Genomic DNA, 21,284 nt, shown 5'->3' with positions numbered 1-21,284 from the left:
TAGTAATGGGTAGATGCACTCACAGCACTAATAGCAAAGAAAGAAAGACATTTCTCAGGCTGTCATACAAACATGAGCCCACAGGGTTGCTGCTCCCGCTTTGAAATTCATGGTGTTCCTGTTACCTAATTCCAGTGCACCTGAAGAGCACTGGCCAGAGCCAAGCACTGAGGTGCATTGTGGGCTACATACAGGACTCCTCTGGAGGCTAAAAAATTGGATTTTTAGACATGGTGCTTCCACGCTCGTCTTTAATCGAACTTTTGAATTCAAGCTTGAAGCTATACCTGTCAGGTAACGCGATATTGTAGTCTCAATATTAGTGTTCCCAAAATCGAGCTAATGGTATTTACAGTGAAGACAGTCAAGATAATATTGCTAATTGCCTTAAATTTGAATTTATCTCATAGTGTAGACACAGCCACAGTCAAAGACAATCCCCTGCCTGCGGAGTTTACAGTCTGAAAAGACAGGGCAGATCTCACCACTTTCCACTTCATGTGCAACATATAGTTCTTTAAAATATCTGTTAGAGAAGGTGAGACCAGTATGTATGTAAAAAAAATCCATACCAAAACAGGACTTTCATCTACACATTTCTTAACCCGGGAAGTACATGAGAGAACAAACACAGGACATAGGTTAGTCAGGTCATTTAATCACTGCTGGGCGGTGTTCGGTCAGAGATAAGAATGGCTTAAGAATCTGCACAGTAGGTAGGGAAGCCAAAAAAAGGCACAAAGAGGCAAAGTAAATTAGTCTCAGAGAGACTAATTTGACCTTTCAAAAAAGAAGACACTTCTGAGAGGGCGACTGTCTGTAACAGTATCTACCAACTCACACTGCATTAACATACTATACGTGAGTTGGTAGATACTGATACTGATCTGCTCCTTCTCAGGGTTGTCCTCCTTTTTTTTTACACAATAACGCTAAGGAAATTGACCAAAGCCATGCAGCAGACCAGTAAGCAAAACTGGAAATAGACCCCAGTCCCCCAAACTTCGAGACCACAGCAGTACTATCCTATTTCTTTAGACCATAGGACTTAGAAACACTGAGAAGTTCTATACTTCCTATAGCTGCACCCACATGGCTGCCTAGAAGATGATCAAACCTATTCGGCCAAGAGACTGAGATTTTAGGGGTTAAATCCCAGAGCTCACAACTGCACTACTAATCAGGAGCTAATGAAGTAGAGGGAAAAGAGCTGGATGTTATCAGGAGATGATTCTGAGCCACCAATGTGATGTGGCTTGAAAAAGGCAAATACAGTATTATCATATGTACGGCAGGATGTTTCCCGGGTAGTGGGGGGGATGGGGTGTTGCTGTCATTGTTTAAAACGCTGATAAGATATTATTTTGCATACCATGTACCGTTCTGATGACCCATGTTCAAGAAAGATGAATTCATAATAGAATAGGTGCAGAGAAGGGCTACTAGGATGATCAGGGAATGGAGGGTGTGTTATAAGAGGAAACTAAAAGAACTTGTCTTGATCAATTTATGAATGCAGTTATGTGACATAGTTGCCTGTAATGACAGGGGACTACAGTTGGAGTCCCAAGAGTCCCTTTCAATCCTTTGTTCCTCAGTGTGGTTGAGTCTATAGTTAGGCTAAAAACCATAAAATATGGGTGTGGCTCTACGGTGAGACAAGGGGGAAAGGAGTGGTACCAGAAGTCAGAAAACAGAGTTTGAAGGAAACATGAGAAATACCTAGTACTGTCTGTACTTTATGAAGAAGGGATTTGGAATTTGCTGCCCTGAAAAGTGTGTGGAAGGAACGCAGTTATATTTTAGCCAAATAAAATCTCAAACCCAGGAATAAAAGGCTAACTGGAGAGGCGTCTCTGTTCAGAATGAAACCTCTGGTGACCTTCTCACTCTTCATTGAACCACTAACACAGCAACAAAAGCATTTTAGCAAGACTTTTATAGTTCATTAAGAGAATAAAATGGAACTACTGTTCCAGGCATAGCATACACACACCTCTCCATGTTCACAGGGTAACTGAACGCTGACCAAACCCCTTCTGTTAATGAGGCATAATCATTTTTCTAGCACTAGCGCTGCAAATTTGAGCATGAGCAATTAAAACATTGAAGTTTATATTCTGTATCCTCTGATGTATATGTGCAAGATAAAATGAGGTGCTTTTCATACTTTTTCACTTTGCATATGGAAAGCATTTTTCCTTATGATCCTCTTTTATTAAGCTATATGGGAAATTTGTTAATGCATTTCTCCATGATATCCAGATATAAGATGTATGTATTAAGAATATAAAGCAGATAAATGTAATGGTCAAATTGGAATTGCTACACAAAATAAATACATTTTCCTTTCCACATTTTACATGGATTGGTATAATCATCATGTGCACATTCTGGGCAGTGATGAGAGCTTCCCAATAGAAAACCAATTTACTTGCAAGTGAATTTAAGCTTGAGCAAGGCAAAATGTAATTTTTAGGTAATAGTCTGTGTCTAACCTTCACAAACATAGGTTGAAAATATCATGACCTTAGACCTCCCCTTTTTGCAGTATCCCAGGATTTAAATACAAAGTACCTATTGTTACTGACTTCTCACCTTTCAGGGCAATGGACTCAAAATCTAGAACACCTAGCTCCATCCATGTCTACTGTATTAAAAAACCTTTTAGGTTCAGTACTATTCCTGCCTGACATTTCAGGTTTAGCAGAAGGTTAATTAGATACTGTTTCAACCCTGCTGTGTTGCTTTAGGGCATAGCACAACAGGATATTTTTATATTCCAGTAAGTTAGAAACCCTAAGAGATGCCAGCAGGAAACATACGACAGGTTTAAATAAGTTTCCTTTCTGATAATTTCTAAAGTCTAGCAGAATTTTGCTCCACAGCACAAACTAATTGGACAAAGCTTTGTTAATGATGTGCCACTAAAGGGCACAATGAAAAAAAATCCAGCCTTCATGTGTGTGACTTTTTTTACATGATGGTTCTTAGGCACAATGCAAATGCTAACTTCCAGCTGTCCATAAACAACAGGGATCAAAGAGTTTCTTAGGGAGTACAGAATACTGGCCATTTTGGTCTCCACAAGTCTGTTAACAAAACACAAACATATAAAGAATAGCAATATGAAATTACTCTGTGCTTTTCATTTCTTGTAATTTCTTTAAATAGCATTTTGCCCTCAGAGGCAAAACAACAACAAATAAAACCCTTCCTGTCTGCTCAGAATGATTAAACATGGGTGGTATTTAAGGAAACTGATAGTGTGGGTTCAGTCTCAGTCTTTTACATATTATTGGTTTCATACAGAAGGATCTCAAAAGTCATTTGTAAACTTTGGACCCAATATTTTGATTTGTTTTAGGTGGGAAGAGTACAAGAGGAGGACAAATACAAATCCCAAACGTCCAGTTATTAAGAAAAGGGATGCAAAGGTACCTATGTGGTTTAATTTCCCTCCTTAAAAGTCCCTCTGTATGATCTCCACAAAGGCTATATCTACACTACAAAATGAAAGCTAATTTATTGGAGTCAACTTTTTCCATTAAATTCTATAATGTTGATGGTGAGTGTCCACACATGTCCAGAAAGTCAACATAGTGTGTCTCCATTGCCCTTGCTAGGTTTGACTGTGTCACCAATACATTGTGGGTATCTCCCCACAGAGCCTGCAGCCCTGTTGCATTCTGGGTTTTTGTGCCAGAGTATTATGGGAAAAAATGCACTGCAAGTGCTTGTCTGATATCAGCATCCCAGATGGCATTGCCCTCACTCCACCTGACTATTTGAAAACAAATGTCCCAAAGACTACCATGCCATTTTTCCAAAGAATAGTTCCTGTCTCACTGCATCATGCTAGCATGGATCTTGAGCAGCTTAGAAGCATTACATGGTGTGATATGGCCACTTCCAGAAGTGACATGCAGAATTTTTTTAGACAAAAAGAGTGAGAGGATGAGGAGGCTGTGGACATTGGCTTGGATCACGTGGAAGCACTGGAGACAAGGAATGAACAGCTGCTGGTGGCCCTGGGTGCATTGCATTCAGTGGAGTGCTGGTTCTGGAGATGTGAAACCAACACACACTGGTGGGACTATATCATTTTGGAGGTCTGGGATGACCAGCAGTGGCTGCAGAGAACTTCCATATACACAAGGCCACTTTCATGGAACTTCGTGATTTGTTGTCTCCTGCCCTGCAGCACTGTGATACCAAAATGAGACCGGCTTTGACAGCTTACAAGCTAGAGGCAATGGCTCTGTGGAAGTTTGCAAGGCCTGACAGCTACCAGTCAGTGGGAAATCAATTCGGCATGGGCAGATCTACAGTGGGGGCTGCGGTGATCCAGGTAGCCAAGGAAATCAATGCCCATCTTCTGTGAAAGACTGTGACTCTGGGGAATGCGCAGGACATAGTGAACAGCTTTGCTGCCATGCAGTTTCCTAATGGTGGTGGGACGATAGACGGAATGCGCATCCCCATCCTGGCCCTGGACCACCTGGCATCAGAGTACATAAACCACAAGGGGTACTTCTCCATGGTGCTGCAGGCATTGGTGTAGAACAAAGGTTGTTTCACCGATATCTACATGGGATGGTCAGGAAAGGTGCATGATGCATGCATCTTTAGAAATTCAGGTCTGTACAGAAAGCCCCAGGATGGAACTTTCTTCCCAGACCAGAAAATCAAGTTTAGAGCGGTGGAGATGCCCATAAGTGATACTAAGTGACCTTGCTTACCTTCTGCTCACTTGGCTCATAAAGCCATACACAGGCACCCTGGACTGCAGCAAGGAGCACTTTAACTACAAGCTGAGCAAGTGCAGAATGGCAATGGAATGTACCTTTGGTCATTGAAATGCCAGATTCAGGTGCCTTTTGTCCCGTTTGGACCTCTGCAAAACCAACATCCCTGCTGTGGTTTCAACTTGCTGTATTGTCCATAATATTTGTAAAGTAAAGTGGGAAAATGTCATGCCAGTCTGGGTGGCTGAGGCAGATGTCCTGGACAGTATTTATGAACAGCTGGACACAAGGGCAATCAGCAATCCAGAGGCAGATGCAGTGCAAATCAGGGATTCTTTGAAAACTAACTTTAGGTATGAGCAGCCAGACATGTGAATCTGTTGTATTTAACTATTATGATACCTCCACACCCCCACCCACAATGATATGTGCTTTACTTTTACGAAAGTACCTCCAAATGCACTCCACCGGATGTTAACCAATAGACAACACTGGTTTTCACAACGGCATTTTTTTTTATTTTGTGGTGAGTGTTAGAAGGTGGGAAAAAGAAAGGGAATCCTGTTGTCACTTGTGGGGAATGTGAGCCTTTTGCAGTGTGGAGAGGTCCTAGGGACTGTTGTTACCCTCCCCCTCTACAAGGAGAAGTTGGGCAACATCGTAAGAAGGCAGTATGACTGCGCATTCTGTGGTAGGGGGCAGTTTGCAATTCCAGCATGGAATGGAGGATGTTGGTCTGTTCTCTGACAGCCGGCAGTAGCTCTGCTGTGTCCTGGATCCTTTGCTGAAGCATGTTTTGCAGCCACTGCTGGGTCCACTTTCTATCAGCAGCAGCTTGCATTCACTCCTTCTGGGCCTCTTGCAGCTGCTGCAGGATGAGGTCCTGCTTTATTCTTTTCCTGTGGTGCATCACAGCAACCCTGTCACTCCCACTTGCACTGCCTGTTGAAGACAGTTAATGTCAAAATTTAGATGCAATTTTTAAATGTGACAGTGCATAGACCTATACAATGAATGGGTGTCTTTTTGGCAATCACTGCAACTTTTGTTTTCTGAGGCCGCTTTTGGCTTAAGACTGACAATAAATTAACCTCTGTAGAAGATACAGCTTCTCCAGACTATTTCATTGTGGACATGGTAAGATTCTGGCAGCTAAAGGAGGAGAGGGGAGTCTCAGCCTGACAGCTGCGCGGGTGGAGAGAGGCAAGCCCACCATCCATGTGGTGGGCTGGGGACGGGTCAGTCTTGCAAAAGGTAGAGCACAGGAAAAAACTTTCTTAGTGTCTCCTCCTAAATCCTGTTCAGTGAAAAAGCCCTTTAAAGATGCCAGTATCCAGAAACAGGGTCTGCACAGCCCAGAAGCTGTGTCGTAGGAGGAAGGGGTGAGCCCACTGGCCACATGGTGGGTTGAGAGTGGGCAGATGTATGAAAGGTAAAGCTCAGAAAAAACTTTCAGTACCTCCTCCTAAATCCTTTGCAGCTGCATGGTTGTGTGTGTGGGTGGGTGTGGGGGGGAACCTAGAGAGCCCCCCCAGTAGTGTGGTATGTGGGGAGGGATCCAGGAGAGCCCACCAGCCACATATGGGATGTTGGGAAACAGGGAGCCTACCAGCCACCTGGTGTGGTAGGGCAGTCCTGGTAAATTTAAATGGACAGGGAGCAATGCAATAATGTTAAGGGGACAACTTTTATTAAACATCCCATGCTTCTTTTAGGTTGCATAAAGAGACACCAGCTTCCTAAGAATAATGGAGAGTGAAAAAGATAATATGCTCATACTCTGTGGGCAGAGGGCTGGAAAATTTGCAAGAATGTTGTGTGGTGCCACGATGACAGATTACTTACTGGTGCCTTGGTATGGCAAGGTGTGATGTTGTGGAAATCAGAATAAATCAGACCTCCCCAAAAACCTTGTGAGAAAAATACAAGAGTACAAGGCTGACACCTTTATGGAGATCTCCAAAAAGGATTAACCTCCAGGGTGATGAACAGTTCCTGGCTGCTGGCAGGATCAGCTTCCTTGGCCATCTGCTGACTTGACTGCTGACTGTCATTTTCCTCTTCATCAGCCTCCATCTCCTCACCCTTGCTGTTCCCACTGGACAGCCGAGCAAAGTCTCCTGAGAAGTCCAGGCAATTCTTGGCAACTTTGGTTGGGTCCTTCTCAAGGATCACATTAAGCTGCTTGTAAAAGTGACATGTTCTGGGAGATGTCCTAGATCACCCATTGGCTTCTATCATCTTTTGATAATTCTGCCTGAACTCCTTTATTTTTATCCAGCATTGCTGAGCATCCCTTGTGTAACCTATCTCCAGAAGGCCCTGGGAAATCTTCCCATAATGTTCGCATTTCTTTTGCTGGTTTGCACTTTACTCGGCACAGATTCATTCCCCCACACAGAAGTGAGATCCTGCATCTCCTGATAGCTGCATGCTGGGGCTTTGTTGTGAACTTGAGAACTCTGAGAACTAGAACCCTGAGAATTCATGGGTAGATGCAGTTGCTCCTGAGGTGTGCTTCTGAGGCCTGCTAGGAATGTTGGCCAGAAAGAAAATGAATTCAAATTTGTGGGCTTCCTGTTACCTACTTCCTGCATACCTGGAGAGCAGTGGAGGTGACAGGGGCCAGAATGGACATATTTGGGGCATTGTGGGATACCTCTGGAGGCCAGTAAAACTGATTTAAAATAACACTGTTTCTGCACTAGCATTAATTTGACCTTTTAAATTTGAACTTGGCGTTACACCACCTGAAAGGGGCAGGGGCTAGAAGGTGACTGAACCCCTTAAAATTGATTTAATGGTATTTGCAATGAAAAGACAGTCATATTATAAAATTGAGCTAAATGCTTTAAAATTGACTTTATACTCTAATGTAGGCAAAGCCAAAGATAAAAGTTTTTGGGAGGTAAAGGTGAGCAGAGAGCTAGAGCTCTGGGATACCTGTCCTGTGGGGCAACCCCTGGTAAACCACGGAAATTAATGCTTCTATTTTCAATTCTTAGAATCTGTCTATACTATAAAGTTTTATCAGCCAAACTTATATCAACACCCAAAAATTGACAAAATAAAATTGCCAGAGGGTGTTCATGCTTTCTCCCTCTGTCGATAGCTCATATCCATGCAGGGGGGCACCTTCATTGACAGAATGGATGCATCTACACTATGCCCCCCTCCTTTTGGAAGGAGCATGGCAAAAAAAATCTGCTGATGAATCAAAAAACTAGAAGGAACATTGGTTTGGGGTTAGAAAAGAATAGTTACAGAAGATTTCTATTTCTTTTTCAGCGACTATTTACCAATATCACGTATACCTCCATTTCTGCCAGAACAATTTTCATGTGAGTAAATATCTTGAAAGATTGGCTAAGTCAAATTTCATTGTGTAGCCTTAACTAGTTCTTCATAGTCAAAAGGTACGAGCTCTAGAAATAAATTTATTTGCTTTTAATGACTCTTTCATAGACAAATGCCAGTAGTTTAAAGAGCTACTGTTTGGAAGTCTGGCTGTGTTACAACATCAAGTACAAGAGTCCTAGGACGTAGCCATGTGGTAACAAAAGCCCTGATTCAGGGGTCAATGTTCACACAACTGCTTCACTACAGACCAAGAACCACGGAATAGGATCTGCTCTGTCAGTGGGAGCCTATCTACAGAATACGAAGGCTAAAGGGCCACTATGTCTTCCTTTGTGTGCATGTTTTATCAAAAGGTCCTCCTTCCAGCATAGCCAAGAAGTGAAACACTGAATTTACAAAACAATGTTCAATCCCGTGATTGGCATCAAGGGGCTTAGTTTTCCTGTACATGGGGAACTTGGCAATAGCTGAAGCATCAACATGAGCTAAGCAGGCCTAGAGTCCCCTCTTTACAAACATAAAAACACAAGGCTTTTGAAAGCTTCCTAAGATGGTTTGTTCCGATAACATGGAATTATTTCCCTTATAATTCTGCTTCTCTGAAGACAGAGCTCTAGCAGGATTCACACTTACTCACCTATCTCCCTTGTGTGTTTGGCAGAGAACCTTCTTGTTTTGTTTGCTTAGTTTTACCTTTTGAAGAAGATGTTCTGACTTCTGTGGCACTGATTTTTCAGTCTTTTTGTTGAGACATTTCCTGATTTTTTTTCTTTGCAGAACCTCTACATATTGTTCAAATCTGGAACTAATTGGCTGGTTCTGAATATGACTTTTAGACCTAAAGGTGGTACGCACCACCAGTGTAGTAGGATGTGGCTGTGCCCTAATGCACTCCTAACTCATACAGACCGAACCTATCCTTAGAGCAGGGATGGGCAATAAGCAGCCTAAGGTCCAGATGTGTTTCTCCAGGGTTAGAGACGGGCTGCTGTATGCTTTATTTAGCTGTGTGTCAATAGGTACAGCAACTCATAGCTCCAATGGAAGCTGTGGGAAGTGGTAGTTGAGGGCTAACCCTTGCAAACGGCATCCAACCTGCAGGATGCTTATTGCCCACTCTTGCTTAAGATTATTATGCGTTCCAACTACCTTGTTCACAAGTCTGAGGAATGAGCAGTGAGGCCGACAGCCACTGCTGGCAAGGTGGGGGAGGGTGGGACCTTGGGTGGAAGGGGCAGGCTCAACCAGTCCTCAGCACTGCCTGGACAGGAACTTCTTCCACCAGACTCAGTGTCTCTTTCATCTCAGATGGAAACTTATGTAGGAGATCCCTTTCAGGAAAATGCCTTTCAAAAAGCAACAGCTATAGTATGGAGGAAAGACACCCCAAGTTCTCTTTCTTTCACCTGAAGAGACAAAAAATTAAACAATTTTTAAAAAAAAGTTCAGTCAACAAAGTTACTGGAATATGTGGTAAGGGACTTTCTTGAATTAAGTCATATTGGTTAAGTTTAGAAAGCATTTTATCTTTATTTTTCTTGCAACCATTTCTGATATACATATTTGCTTAAGACCTCTCTTAAATAAACTTGTAGATTCTTTCATCACAATGCTAATCCAGTGCTGTGAACTGTGAGTCAGTCCAGTTGAGGTGACCAAGTATTGTATCTTGATCCCATGGCAGGGGTAATGGACCTAATATATGTGGCCTATCCAGGGAAGCACAGTACAGTGCACAACGCATTTTGGGGGGAAAAAATACAGAACTGGCAGTTTTGGGATTACCATCCATGTGATATAACCAAAGCTAGTCAAATCCAGAGTGTGACTGTAGTGTGCTGACAGGTTGGAGTTATACACAGATACTTGAGCTGTGACCTACCTGCTGTTTGGAACAGCCAGGTAGGAATACAATGCTTTGCTGCTGTGAGGCATCCAAGGTTGTAGGTAAGATGGTACACCTTGAAATGTCATAACTACCTTCAGATAAAAGGTAAGTATACAGTACAACAAATATTTGAAGAACTAGGCAAATAATCAGTGGTTTTCATTTTGCTGCTCACAAGAGCATCAGAAAAGCATATTCTTCTGACAGCTTCTAAGTTCATTCTACACAGAAAAGTTTAGACAAGAAATACATTTGATTGTTACAGATATGTCTTAAAATATATTTTCAAATATACAATAAAGTAATGCAAGAAGGCAAAAAGCAAAGTGTCGAGGGCCATATTACTTTCAGGTCTTATTAAATAATGCATATCAATTCAAATTGTAGGCTTGATCTATGCTTGATGCAAAGACAGAGTAGTGATAGCACTGCATTGCACAGAGTTTGTGTGAAGGTCTACATAATTTTGAAATGTAAAGATCTTCAACCAGAAGTTTAACATGTTCAATTCCTTTATTCTTTTATTTGAACTACAACTTTAAAAATTGTTGGTTTAAAAACAATCTAAAACAAAGGAAATTGGCCAATGCATATGTCAAACATGTTTCCTTTAATTTGTTATGAACTCTATATCTGATCCATGTGAGTGTTATTCATGATAGTTGAGTAAAACAATTAAAAAAAATCCACAGATCTATTTTTAAATTCAATTAAATTGTGACTTATGTTCTTATGTTCTTATGTTCTTATGTTCTTATGACTATGTTAGATCAAATGGTATAAATACATTGGAAGCATTGCAGAGGCCATTATTAAATTTAAACCCTCAGAGTCAGAATGTTTTAAAGTCCTTGCCATCATATCATAACAGAAATACTAGGGCATGAAGCTGAATTTGCCGAAGGTTTTAATCTCAATAGGAGAGCAAGTTATGGAATCCTGTCTAGGTATTTTTAAGTGCTCTAAAAGTCCATTTAAAAGTTATTCTAAGAGATATGAGGCTCTCTTCCCTTTTCCTATCTATGAGTAGTCTTTCAAAATATTTTATTGAAAAAATCATAATGTATAGATCAGATTTTCTAAGCTTCCCCATTGGTACCAACAGTTTGAGGCTGCTTTTCCTGCCAGTGAGTGATGTGTCACTACCTCTTCTGTCTTCAGCTCTCTTCTACTTTTCACTTTATTTTCTTTGAATTAATATCTCCTTTCATGATCTGTTTGCTCTTTATTCCACATTTTTTTAGTCTCCAGATATCCTACAAGCTTGCTTTTAGCTTTTTGTCATTTCTTTCCTTAGGTAAGTTTTTTAAATACAAGAGCATCAAGAAATAATTAAGCTTACTTCCTCCTCATTCCACCATAAGGACAGCAGGCATGAACTGTGATCCCGGGGAAGAGCAGGAGCTGAACTACTTAGACCAACATCTGTTCCTTAATTCAATACTCCTATTACTTCTTTGTAGGAAATCTAATGAGTGTGTTGAAGTAGAATCACCTGTTTAGCCTAAACCCTATTACATAAACAACAAAATATCAGTGCATCTCTGTCACATTACATCTGCACTTACCAACCTGTTAGTATGTGGTAATACTCCTTCAGGTGTATGCAAAGTTCTGGTGGGCTTTCCATGTGCTCACAGTCTCTGCGGCTGAATGTATATTACGAATTTTTTTAAAAAATCAAAACCGTGATCTAATTTTTCCTTTTTTTTTTTTTAAATTAGCAAACACCATGAAGGCTCTGGTTCCCGGAATGGAGGTACCAGCTGGCCCAGGCTTTGACCAGCCTTTCATCCATTCAACTTTCGGAGCCAATGACTCATGAGAGCAACCAAACCATGCTAAGCATCCACAATTACTGCTATCATCTTCCCCTATTGCCACTGCATGCATGAATGCAGGTAACTTAGTAACAATATTTACTTTTTAAATATTTCAACGTTGCGCTAACAATTTCTGTCTTCCATTTTCTATATTTATTAGGTTACCCAAATCAGTCCGACAGCCTTTCCAGGAAAGGAAGATTAGGCAAGTTCGATGCCCCACAACTTATCTTTTAGCTACGGTAAGGCTGTACCTACACTAGCCCCCTTCTTTTGGAAGGGGCATGGTAATAAGGGATTTTGATAGATGCTAATGAGGTGCTGCTATGAATATGCAGCACCTCATTAGCAAAATGGCGGCCACATGTGATTCAAAAGTTCTACTTTTGAAACTCACACCACCCGTGTAGATGGGGGCCTTTCGAAAGAACCCACTGATTTCAAAAGCCCCCTTCTTTCCATTTGGTTTTGGGAAGAAGGGGGATTAAGAAGTCAGGGGGCCCTTTCGAAAGGTCCCCAGCTACACGGGCATTATGCATTTCAAAAGTGGCACTTTTGAATCATGTGTGGCTGCCATTATGCTAATGAGGTGTTGTATATTCATGGTAGCGCCTCATTAGCATCTGCTGAAATCCCTCATTACCATGCCCCTTTCAAAAGGAGAGGGCTACTGTAGATGTGGCCTAAGACAATTCTGACCCAGATCATTGTTGGCCAAGGTAAAACTCATAGGAGAGGAATGTGGGGGAGAAAAGTCATAGAGATTTACCTACACTGTTCTTGTTCTGTCTCAGAAACTGGCAGTTCCCCAAGATCCAAGCGGCCTTTCCTTGACCCTTTGTACTAGGACCCTGGCAGTTTGGCTCCACTCTAATTTATGTCTCTTCTCTCAAAGAGCTTTCTGTTCAGCTAATATTTCAGAGTGGGAAGGTGGAGCTAGAACACTCCACTACCACTCAGATCTTTGTCGAGTGGTATAGTCAGACCCGACTGATTTCTGCTTACTTCTCACATTATTTACCTCTGTGAAGTGGAGCAGAACAAAATGTTTGTTTTGGTGAGTTTTTCCACTTAGTCTTTCTGCTTCCACTCCAGTTGGTACCAGAGATATCATTCGCAGGAAAAGCACCATGGGGCTGAAGGTATTGACAGCTGAGCTATATACAGTAAAGTCTTTTATATCTGGCAGTCTATCATCTGGAACTCTCAAATAATCACCATTTTAACCATAAGCAAATCTTAGTTACATTTTCCATAATTACAGTAAAATGAAAGTAAATGCAAATGCAGTATAAGTTTGCATTGTACAATACCACTGTGTTGATAAAGTACTCTGAATACATTTTTGTTTGTTTCTCAACATCTAATTTTGTTTTACTTCAGTGTTATACATTGCTAGGTATACCTCTCTATTATCCAGAATATTTGAATATCTGGCAACCTCCCAGGTCCCAGGGCTGCTACCTTCCGGGTCCTGGGGCTGACCGATATGAAAGAGTTTACTGTAATTAAGCAACTTACAAATGCCATTTCAGAATGTCTGCGTCGTGCTCATCAGGTCTGCTTCCCTGCTTCAAATCTGAACCACAGGAAAGCTCAGAAAGCAGTGCAGTAATTTACGTTGTTTGTGTATTACATCCTAGTCACATTGCATTGATGATGCTCTGAAGGACAAAGAGTGCCTTTGGAAGGATGTCTCCAAGACCTAGCACTACTAGCACTCTGACATAAAGCTAATGGAAACTTTGCATAACCCAGAAAAGATTAATAAGAAGGTCATAAAGAAAATGAAAGCTTTATCAGAAAGCCCCAGCATTCATTGAGTTTGAAGGTTTCATTCCAGCCACATTACAAAGCGTGTGTAGCATTAATACTAATCAGTGTTTATTAACATTCAGACACATTCACAACTGTTCTAACAGCTGAATGCCTGTAAGCTAAATTGATTTCAGTCCTTAGATACCCATTAACAGCTCTGTTTTCCATTTAGATAATGCAATACAGTTGTTTAGGGGTGTTTGTGAAATGACAATCATTTGATTTGTAAGTGACCTTGACTGAGTAAGACTTTGTGCATGTTGGAATTTAAATTATCATCTCCCCTTATGATTACAAAGTCATAGATGATAATTTCACTGCTCCAAAGAGACTGCATAGGTCTATCATTGTCGTAGGAATCAATTTGATATTTTTCTGTGCCCACAAGTATGTTTAGGAGGATTAAATTTAAACTAATATCTAATTTACCCACATCTTACATGTTGCATGTGATAATTAGAATCAGAAAGCAATGCTCTGCTTGTTTAAGACCACACTGTTTAAACTACAAAACCAAATAGTTGTTCTATTTTTGTGGGGGGAAAAACCTTTAACACAAAGTGGCTTAATGTATAGTTAATTTTACAGGTGTTATGCCCTGTTTGTTTTTTTTTAAAAAACCTAACTCACTTAACATAATTAAGATTAGATAATAAAACTGGAAAAGATACCTGAAATACTGATTTGCCAGAAAAGTCTGACTTCTGTATAAAAATAATCCTTTTTAGAGATGGTGAGAAATTGTCAGTAATAAACTAATGGAGTAAATAATTAAAACAAAATTTGTTTGAAATCAGAAGATCCTCCTCAGATTTCTCTGTTACACCTTATGATGACCAAATTTTTTCTTCTAGATCTGCATGGTGAGGACACTGTTTGTACACTGTAACAACTGGCCAAAGTTTTTTAGAACCACAATTAGGCTGTAATTTTTATGCAACACCTAAAAAAGGATTATGGGATGGAATTTTTAGAATACTTCTGAAACTATAGTGCGCCATCTATACTCCTGGGCTATTGTTACACCACAGTGCTTGGTTGACAGAAGTCCTTGTTAAAGAGATTTCCCAACAAAACATCTGTCGACAGAGGCTGTGCCTATACTATGAAATAAAACTGAATTTAAGGCAGTTAGCTCGACATTACATTGTGACTGTCTTCACTGTAACTACCATTAGCTCGATTTAGGGAGCACTGATATCAAGATGGGTGTAGCGTCAAGCTCAAATTCAGTAGTTTGACTAAAGGCCATTGTGGAAGTGCCACGTCTTAAAATAGAATTTATTAGCCTCCAGTGGTGCCCCATATGTAACCCACAATGCCTCTCATTGCTCTGCTCTGGCCTCTGCTCTCCAGTATCAGGAAGACTGTGAATTTCAAAGTGGAAGCAGCAAGCCTTTGGTTGTGGGCTCATGTTTGTATGAGAGCCTGAAAATGTCTTTCTTTCTTTGCTATTAGCACTGTGAGCACATCTAACCCTTACTTAGAGACGTGGCTTTGCAGAGAGTTTGTGACTGTCTCTACACTTGTTATTTTTCTTCTGCGCTGCCTAGCACCAGCTGCTTCCTCCCCGCCCCACATGGCAACAAGGCTGTGGTGGGGGTTGTGTTTGCAAAAGACACCAAGAAACTTCTTCTCAGCAGTTTACATTTGTGTGCAAACCCCCTTCCCTCCCCCACAGGCACCAGGCAGTTGGGGTCTTTCCCATGCTCTGCCACATCACGTGGGTAGCCCCCAACCCAATAAAAGGATGTGCCTCCCGTTCCGTGCTGACCATGCTGCCAGGCAGCACCATATCATAGACTGCGCGGGTTGGGGGCTCCAAGGGCTGGAAAGATATCTGGGGGCTTGCAGCCTCCTTGGGGAAGTCTCCCCTGGGTGGTTAAGATACTGGGGGTTTTGCTGCCGCTGGGAGGAAGTCTCCCCCATTAGCTAAGATACTCAGGGAGGACCACTTCAACAAGCAGTCCTCCCCGAGTATCTTAGCCACCAGGGGAGATTTCCCTCAGCAGCTGCAAGTCCTTGCTGGGTCACTCCACCAGAGGAGATTTCTCTCAGCAGCTGCAAGGTCACTTGCTGGGGCATGGGGGCGTTCAGCGGGGAGACAGCTAAATTAGTCCCCCTGAATATCTTAGCTGCTGGGTAAGACGTCCCCCAGTGGCATCAAGCCCCCGAATACATATTTTGGGAGCCAGTTGTTAGGGGCTTGTGGGGGGGGTTCATTGGGGGGCCAGTAGAAGTAGTCTGCCCCCGGCATATTCTAGCTGCTGGGGGAGATTTCCACCTGGCAGCTGCAAGCCCTCAAAATTCTTTCCTGCCCCTGAGGCACTAACCATGTGCAAGCCAGGACATGGTGCTGCCTGGCAGCATGGTCAGCACTGAATGGCAGGCACCTCCTTTTATTGGGTCGGGGGCTGAGCCACGTGATGTGGCTGAGCACAGGAAAGACCCGGACTCCATGGCGGCGGTCGGGGAGGGAGGAGGGTTCACGCACAAAAGTAAAGCAATGAGAAAAAGTTTCTTGGCATCTTATTCAAGCATGACCCCACAACAGCCTTGTTGCTACGTGGTGCAGCAGGGATGCTGTTTGTGGCACAAGAAAATCTGAAGTGTCTGAGGGGATTGCTTGTGTAACTTCTTGCTGGCCAGTGTGACAATAGAAGTGCTCTTTGTGATAGTTTTGGTGTGTCTTACGCTGGAGGACCCCCAGTTTAAGGCTGAAAGTAGCTTTGTCTTTCAGCAATTTGCCCTGCTTTGGCTCTCTCAGAGGTTTTCCAGAAAATCTCCAATATTACACCAGCCAAGAAAAACCAACAAATAAGACAAATTATGCCTATGAAAAGGGTGTATTTGCAAACACAATTTGTGGTCTAGTGTGAAAAAGGTCCAACTAATCTATTTATATGTTTCATATGCAAACTACTTGAGTACCTCCTTCAAATGTGGGAAGCTGAAGAGAAAAGAAAAATTTCCCAAGAGTGCATTTGACTGTTGCCTTAGCCTGTCATTAAGACATTGGGTCATAGTATTAGATTAGAAAGTAAACTGGAGATTTTCTCCCAAATCCACATGAAGTTCTATAGCCATTAAAGTGATATTTAGCTGAAGTGGTTACTTTTCAATAAAGTAATTACTGGAAGGTAATTGTATTATTGATACAAGGCTTGGCTTTTTAATAACAAAAGCTGGTTTACTACAGTATTCTGTAGTAACGTTGTAGGATTCTATAAAGAGAAATAAAATCTTAATTCCTCAAGTATTTGTTCATCTTCATATTAGTGACATATTTATTACCAAGCTAAGGAAGCCTCCTAGGAAGGCTTGATCCTAAAAATACATGATGAGTCGGAAGAGTGATGGAGGCAGTGAGTAAAGATGGAGCTTTTAACCATATAAGCACAACTGTGTGTTTATGTTTAAAAATAAATATGGAAAGAAATAGATTTCCAGCTGCTGTGAACTTTCTCTTTTGCATCTGTCACAGGAAATAGTGAAATCCTTTATAGCACTGGCCAGCTAAGTATTTTTGTGAGACTGTTATAGATTAAAACTGAGCTGATCATAACTGTTGAACAGAAAATTTCCCATCTCAGTTTAATTACTTAGAAATATCTGGAAAAGTATAAACTTGAATTCAGTCTTATAAATATTAAACAATCTACTTTGTATAATCATTTATATGAGTAAGCAAATTTGACAGACCACAGACAGTACGGTGCTGACTCTGGCACACTGACATGCCAATATGCCTCCACCCTCATTAGGAACTATCTGTGTCAATGAAAGGGTAGCTCAGTCACCAAGCTTATTCATCATGTCCATACTTGGTACAGCTGTGCTGCTCTAAGATTGTTTGTGTAGCCATGTTAAGCCAATGGGAGAGAGCTCTCCCATAAACATAAAAAAGCCAGCTCAACAAGTAGCAGTAACTATGTCATGGGGGTAGTGTCATAGTCCAATAGATTCCCATTCTAGTTCTGAGCTCAAAAGTTCTCACAGATTGCTTTGTTGTCCAAATCCCAGAACACACCTACCCCTGGGAGATAAAGGTTAGCCAACATAGATCAATCAGATCAGGTCTACTCTAATTCATGCTAGTGCTCCGATCAGATCAATTTGTGAATCCCTATATCCAGCCCTTTAGTTGTGCAACCCTTCACTCAGTGGATCTTGGTTCAGAATCTGGCCCTGGGCCTACTAACAGACTACATCCATGGCAATAACTAAGTTCAAATCAGAAATAAATTTTAAATTAGTTTTTTCTTAATTCATGAATGTATTTTAAAAAATGAAGCCAGTACAAGCCTAGAAGACAATTTCCTGCAAGTTAATGCCTTGGCTCTTTATGCCATCAAATCCAGCAATTCCAGATGATCAGTATTTGTCAGGAATACCAGACACAGGTTTTGATTGCTTAAACAAAGATTTTTTTAATTACAATCGACACTTCTCAGCACAATACTGCCATACAACCATCTGCCTGGAAAGTATGAAATTTCTGACACTGGCAGAGAGATTTCCAAAGTCAGAGTTTGTAAAACAATCTCCAGCTGGTTTTCATATTGGCTTACCAAGAGTAAGATGAGCTTCTATCCTTCAGTTATAGCTGAATAAAAAAGAGTCTTAATTTTCAAAGGATGGAAATTCTTCTAAATAGTTAAGCCAGCATGCAAGCAGGCTGGAGACTGTTTTACAAGTTCTGAAAGAGTGAGATACCTGTGTCAGTATCAAACAAACAATGCAATTTTTCTGAAGAAGAGCTAGCGTGAACTGTAGCTTCAGAGAGGCCATTTACAATTAAAAACTTTAATTTTAGTTACATTTTACAGCCTATTCTTACTGGACAGTGCTTCTTAGCTTATTTACTTTCCGATTGTTCTGCAGGGGCTCAGTTATTCTTTAGAGGTGAACTGCAAAGCACAAATTTATGCTGAATTCATCAAAGATTTGAGTGCTAACCCATTTTCATTACTCAGCATGATGAACAGGGTAAGAATATAAGAAACACACTACTGGGTCAGACTAGGTCCATCTAGCCCAATATCCATGTCTTCTGAAAAGAACTGGTACCAGCTGCTTCAGAGGAAGTGAACAGGGCACTTTATCAAGGATTGCACCTCATTGTCCACTCACTTTTGGAAATTGGAGTATACGTCATGGGTCTCAGACTCAAAGCATGTGGGTGATCTATGGTCTGGGGCATATCTGCAATCCGGCCCAGGAGTCTGGTGGCTCAGGTGGGAAGGATGTTGTATCTGTCTCCCTAGCCCCACCCCTTCCCATCAGCACCCCACCTTCTCCTCCCATTGAACCCTGACCTCCAAGGGATGTGGACAAGGGTTTTACTGTGGGGCCTGACACAACGTGGCAGCAGCAGTCGGCCCACCCCTGTACTCTCTGTGGTAGCAGGAGACACGAGGAAACAGAGTGAGTGCACTTGCCAACTATAGTCCTCTTCCCTGTGGCTCCCACGGCTGCAGGGAGGAAGGAAGGGAAGGATGGAGCCGGGGAGAGGAGAGGACAGCTACTACAGCTATTCTGCATCCCCGTAGTGTCTGAGGCTGCATCCCTTGGGGCTGGGGTGCAACGGAGGGAGAGGGTGGAGCTTGGGGGACAGGTCTGGACATTTTTCACCCTCCCCTCAAGGCCACCAGAACTATAGATATCCCATGGGCCATGAGTTTTAGACACCAGGTATAAGGACACACAGAGCATGAGGGTCACGTCCCTGATTATTGTGGCTAATAACCATGGACAAGTACTCACTTTACATGTATTTTTATACTGTAAACTACTTCATATTTCCTGGGTCATGAAAGACAAATATCCCAGATAATGTCAGTATCACACAGTGAGAGCATATTCCAGAAGTCTAGTTGCAATGCAGAGGGCCAAATTCTGCAGTACTTAATTGAACAAAAGACTCCCCTGAACACAGTAGCAGTTGTGCTTGAATAAGGACTACAGAGTTCATATAGTCGGTGATGACACATTAAGACATTTTGGGACAGATGCAATGAAAGACAATGTGCCATGCACATTTCATAGAAGGGGAGGATTTTTAAGAGGGAATGTTAAAATATGCTTTTGTGTTGAAAGCTTCTCACCACATAGTATCCTTCCACTAATTACAAGTTTATAGTTATTTTTATCTTTTGATTTGTACTTCATCTTTAAAGGGTATCATTTGTAGTGTGCAGGAATTTGGTGGAATCCCTATGAAAGGTTTGACACCTTCTAGTGACTTCACTGTTCTATTTCAGAAGCCACCAGACCCCTGCCAGGGCAGTAGTAGAGCTGGGCCTTGTATAAAATTTAGAAAATAAACATTATTTGGACTGCCCTATGCCCATGTTGGTCCTTTATATTATGTTTGCTATGTAACAAGCAAAAGGCACAACAATTTTAAATGATTGTGTAAAACCAGAAAAGAGTATCTATCGCTCATTATGGGCCCTGTATTGACCGAGTAAAAGAGATTTGTAGGCATTTCCTGACTGCTGAATGAGGAAAGATATCTACATATTTTTATGAGACTGGACCACCAGTCTGGCAAATATTTATGCATATGCAAAGCTTTGTATCTAGGCACTTGAGTACTCTCTTGGGTGTGGACTTCAGTATCACAATTAAATCCTTTATTATCAATATTGGATTATTATTGTGCATTCTATTTTCACCTCAAAATTGATTTGAAAATGGAACCCAGGACAAAATACAGCCGCTCTGTCTTCTAGGCACCCTTTCCTCCTGATCCATCTCTCTGGCCAGCTGGGTTTGCTGATGCTTCTGCAGCCAGCCCTGAGTTCTGGTGCTCAGTGCATCCTTAGAACTTAACCTCTTCCTGTTTGCACTGTAGCCAGGGGACAGAAGCTGGCCAGGTTACATGAGTGGCCAGCCACAGCTTGGAGGTGTTGGCTGCCTTTCTGCACTGTGTGGGCAGGAAAGGACAAGCTGCTTTCAACCATGTGTAAATGTGGAGGTGGCAGCCAGAAGGGAAGAGATGACCTCTGGAAAAAACACAGACCAAGTCATCCCCACATCCCTTCAGCTGGAAGCACCTCCATTCCTTCTGTCCCATACAGTGCCAAAAGTCTGCTGCTTGCCCCATTCTGGCGTGAACCTTGATAGAAATCTGCGGATGGGAGTCTGAGTCTGTATGTCCTTGATATGTTGCCATAGGGAAACATGGTGCCAGCTAGACACCTGGATGGTGGAGAACACTGGGTGGGGAGGGATGGGTTAGGCTGGTGAGTCACCCCATCCCCGTGTAAGTGTTGTACTGGAATGTGTGTGTGTGTGTGTGTGTGAGAGAGAGAGAGAGAGAGAGAGAGAGAGCTCTCCCCATGCAAGCCTTAAAGACAAGAAAGTAGATAAAAAGACTCCAGCTTCATAGTATTTCTTTTTAACAGTGGCTCAGTCAACTTGATATTAATTTGAACACTTGCACTGCATAATCCTGATGGATTATGATTGAATTTACTTGAATGAGTAATTTACCAGCTGTCCTCTATTCAACATAAAGAAACATGGTCACGCTATACATCCTAGACTTCACTGCCCACTGGCTAAATTTGTAAATAAGTACGTTCATACCTTCTACCATGCTGCCCCACATACTGGGAGATACATTGTATAAATGTGCAC

General features: G+C 41.8%; 1 protein-coding gene across 15 annotated transcripts in view; it reads left to right on the top strand.

Moving 5' to 3' along the window:
- The window catches only part of FER (FER tyrosine kinase), a 443,173-nt gene that overhangs the window by 31,014 nt on the left and 390,875 nt on the right, over positions 1-21,284 (top strand). For 9 of the 15 annotated variants that reach the window (XR_012645737.1, XR_012645738.1, XM_074995255.1 and 6 more), the window contains 3 exons: positions 3,368-3,437; positions 8,037-8,089; positions 11,721-11,897. The exons of 1 other annotated variant lie outside the window; for it this stretch is intronic. The gene's annotated coding sequence lies outside the window, so the exon portion shown is untranslated. The remainder of the gene's footprint in view (positions 1-3,367; positions 3,438-8,036; positions 8,090-11,720; positions 11,898-21,284) is intronic. 5 more of the 15 variants (XM_074995257.1, XM_074995252.1, XM_074995249.1 and 2 more) reach the window with 2 other exon arrangements.

This window comes from Carettochelys insculpta, chromosome 5 (genome assembly GCF_033958435.1).
Source record: "Carettochelys insculpta isolate YL-2023 chromosome 5, ASM3395843v1, whole genome shotgun sequence".
In the NCBI taxonomy this organism is placed as follows: Eukaryota; Metazoa; Chordata; order Testudines; family Carettochelyidae; genus Carettochelys; species Carettochelys insculpta.
The sequence above is the reverse complement of the archived record's forward strand: the minus strand, read 5'-3'. Positions and strand labels throughout refer to the sequence as shown.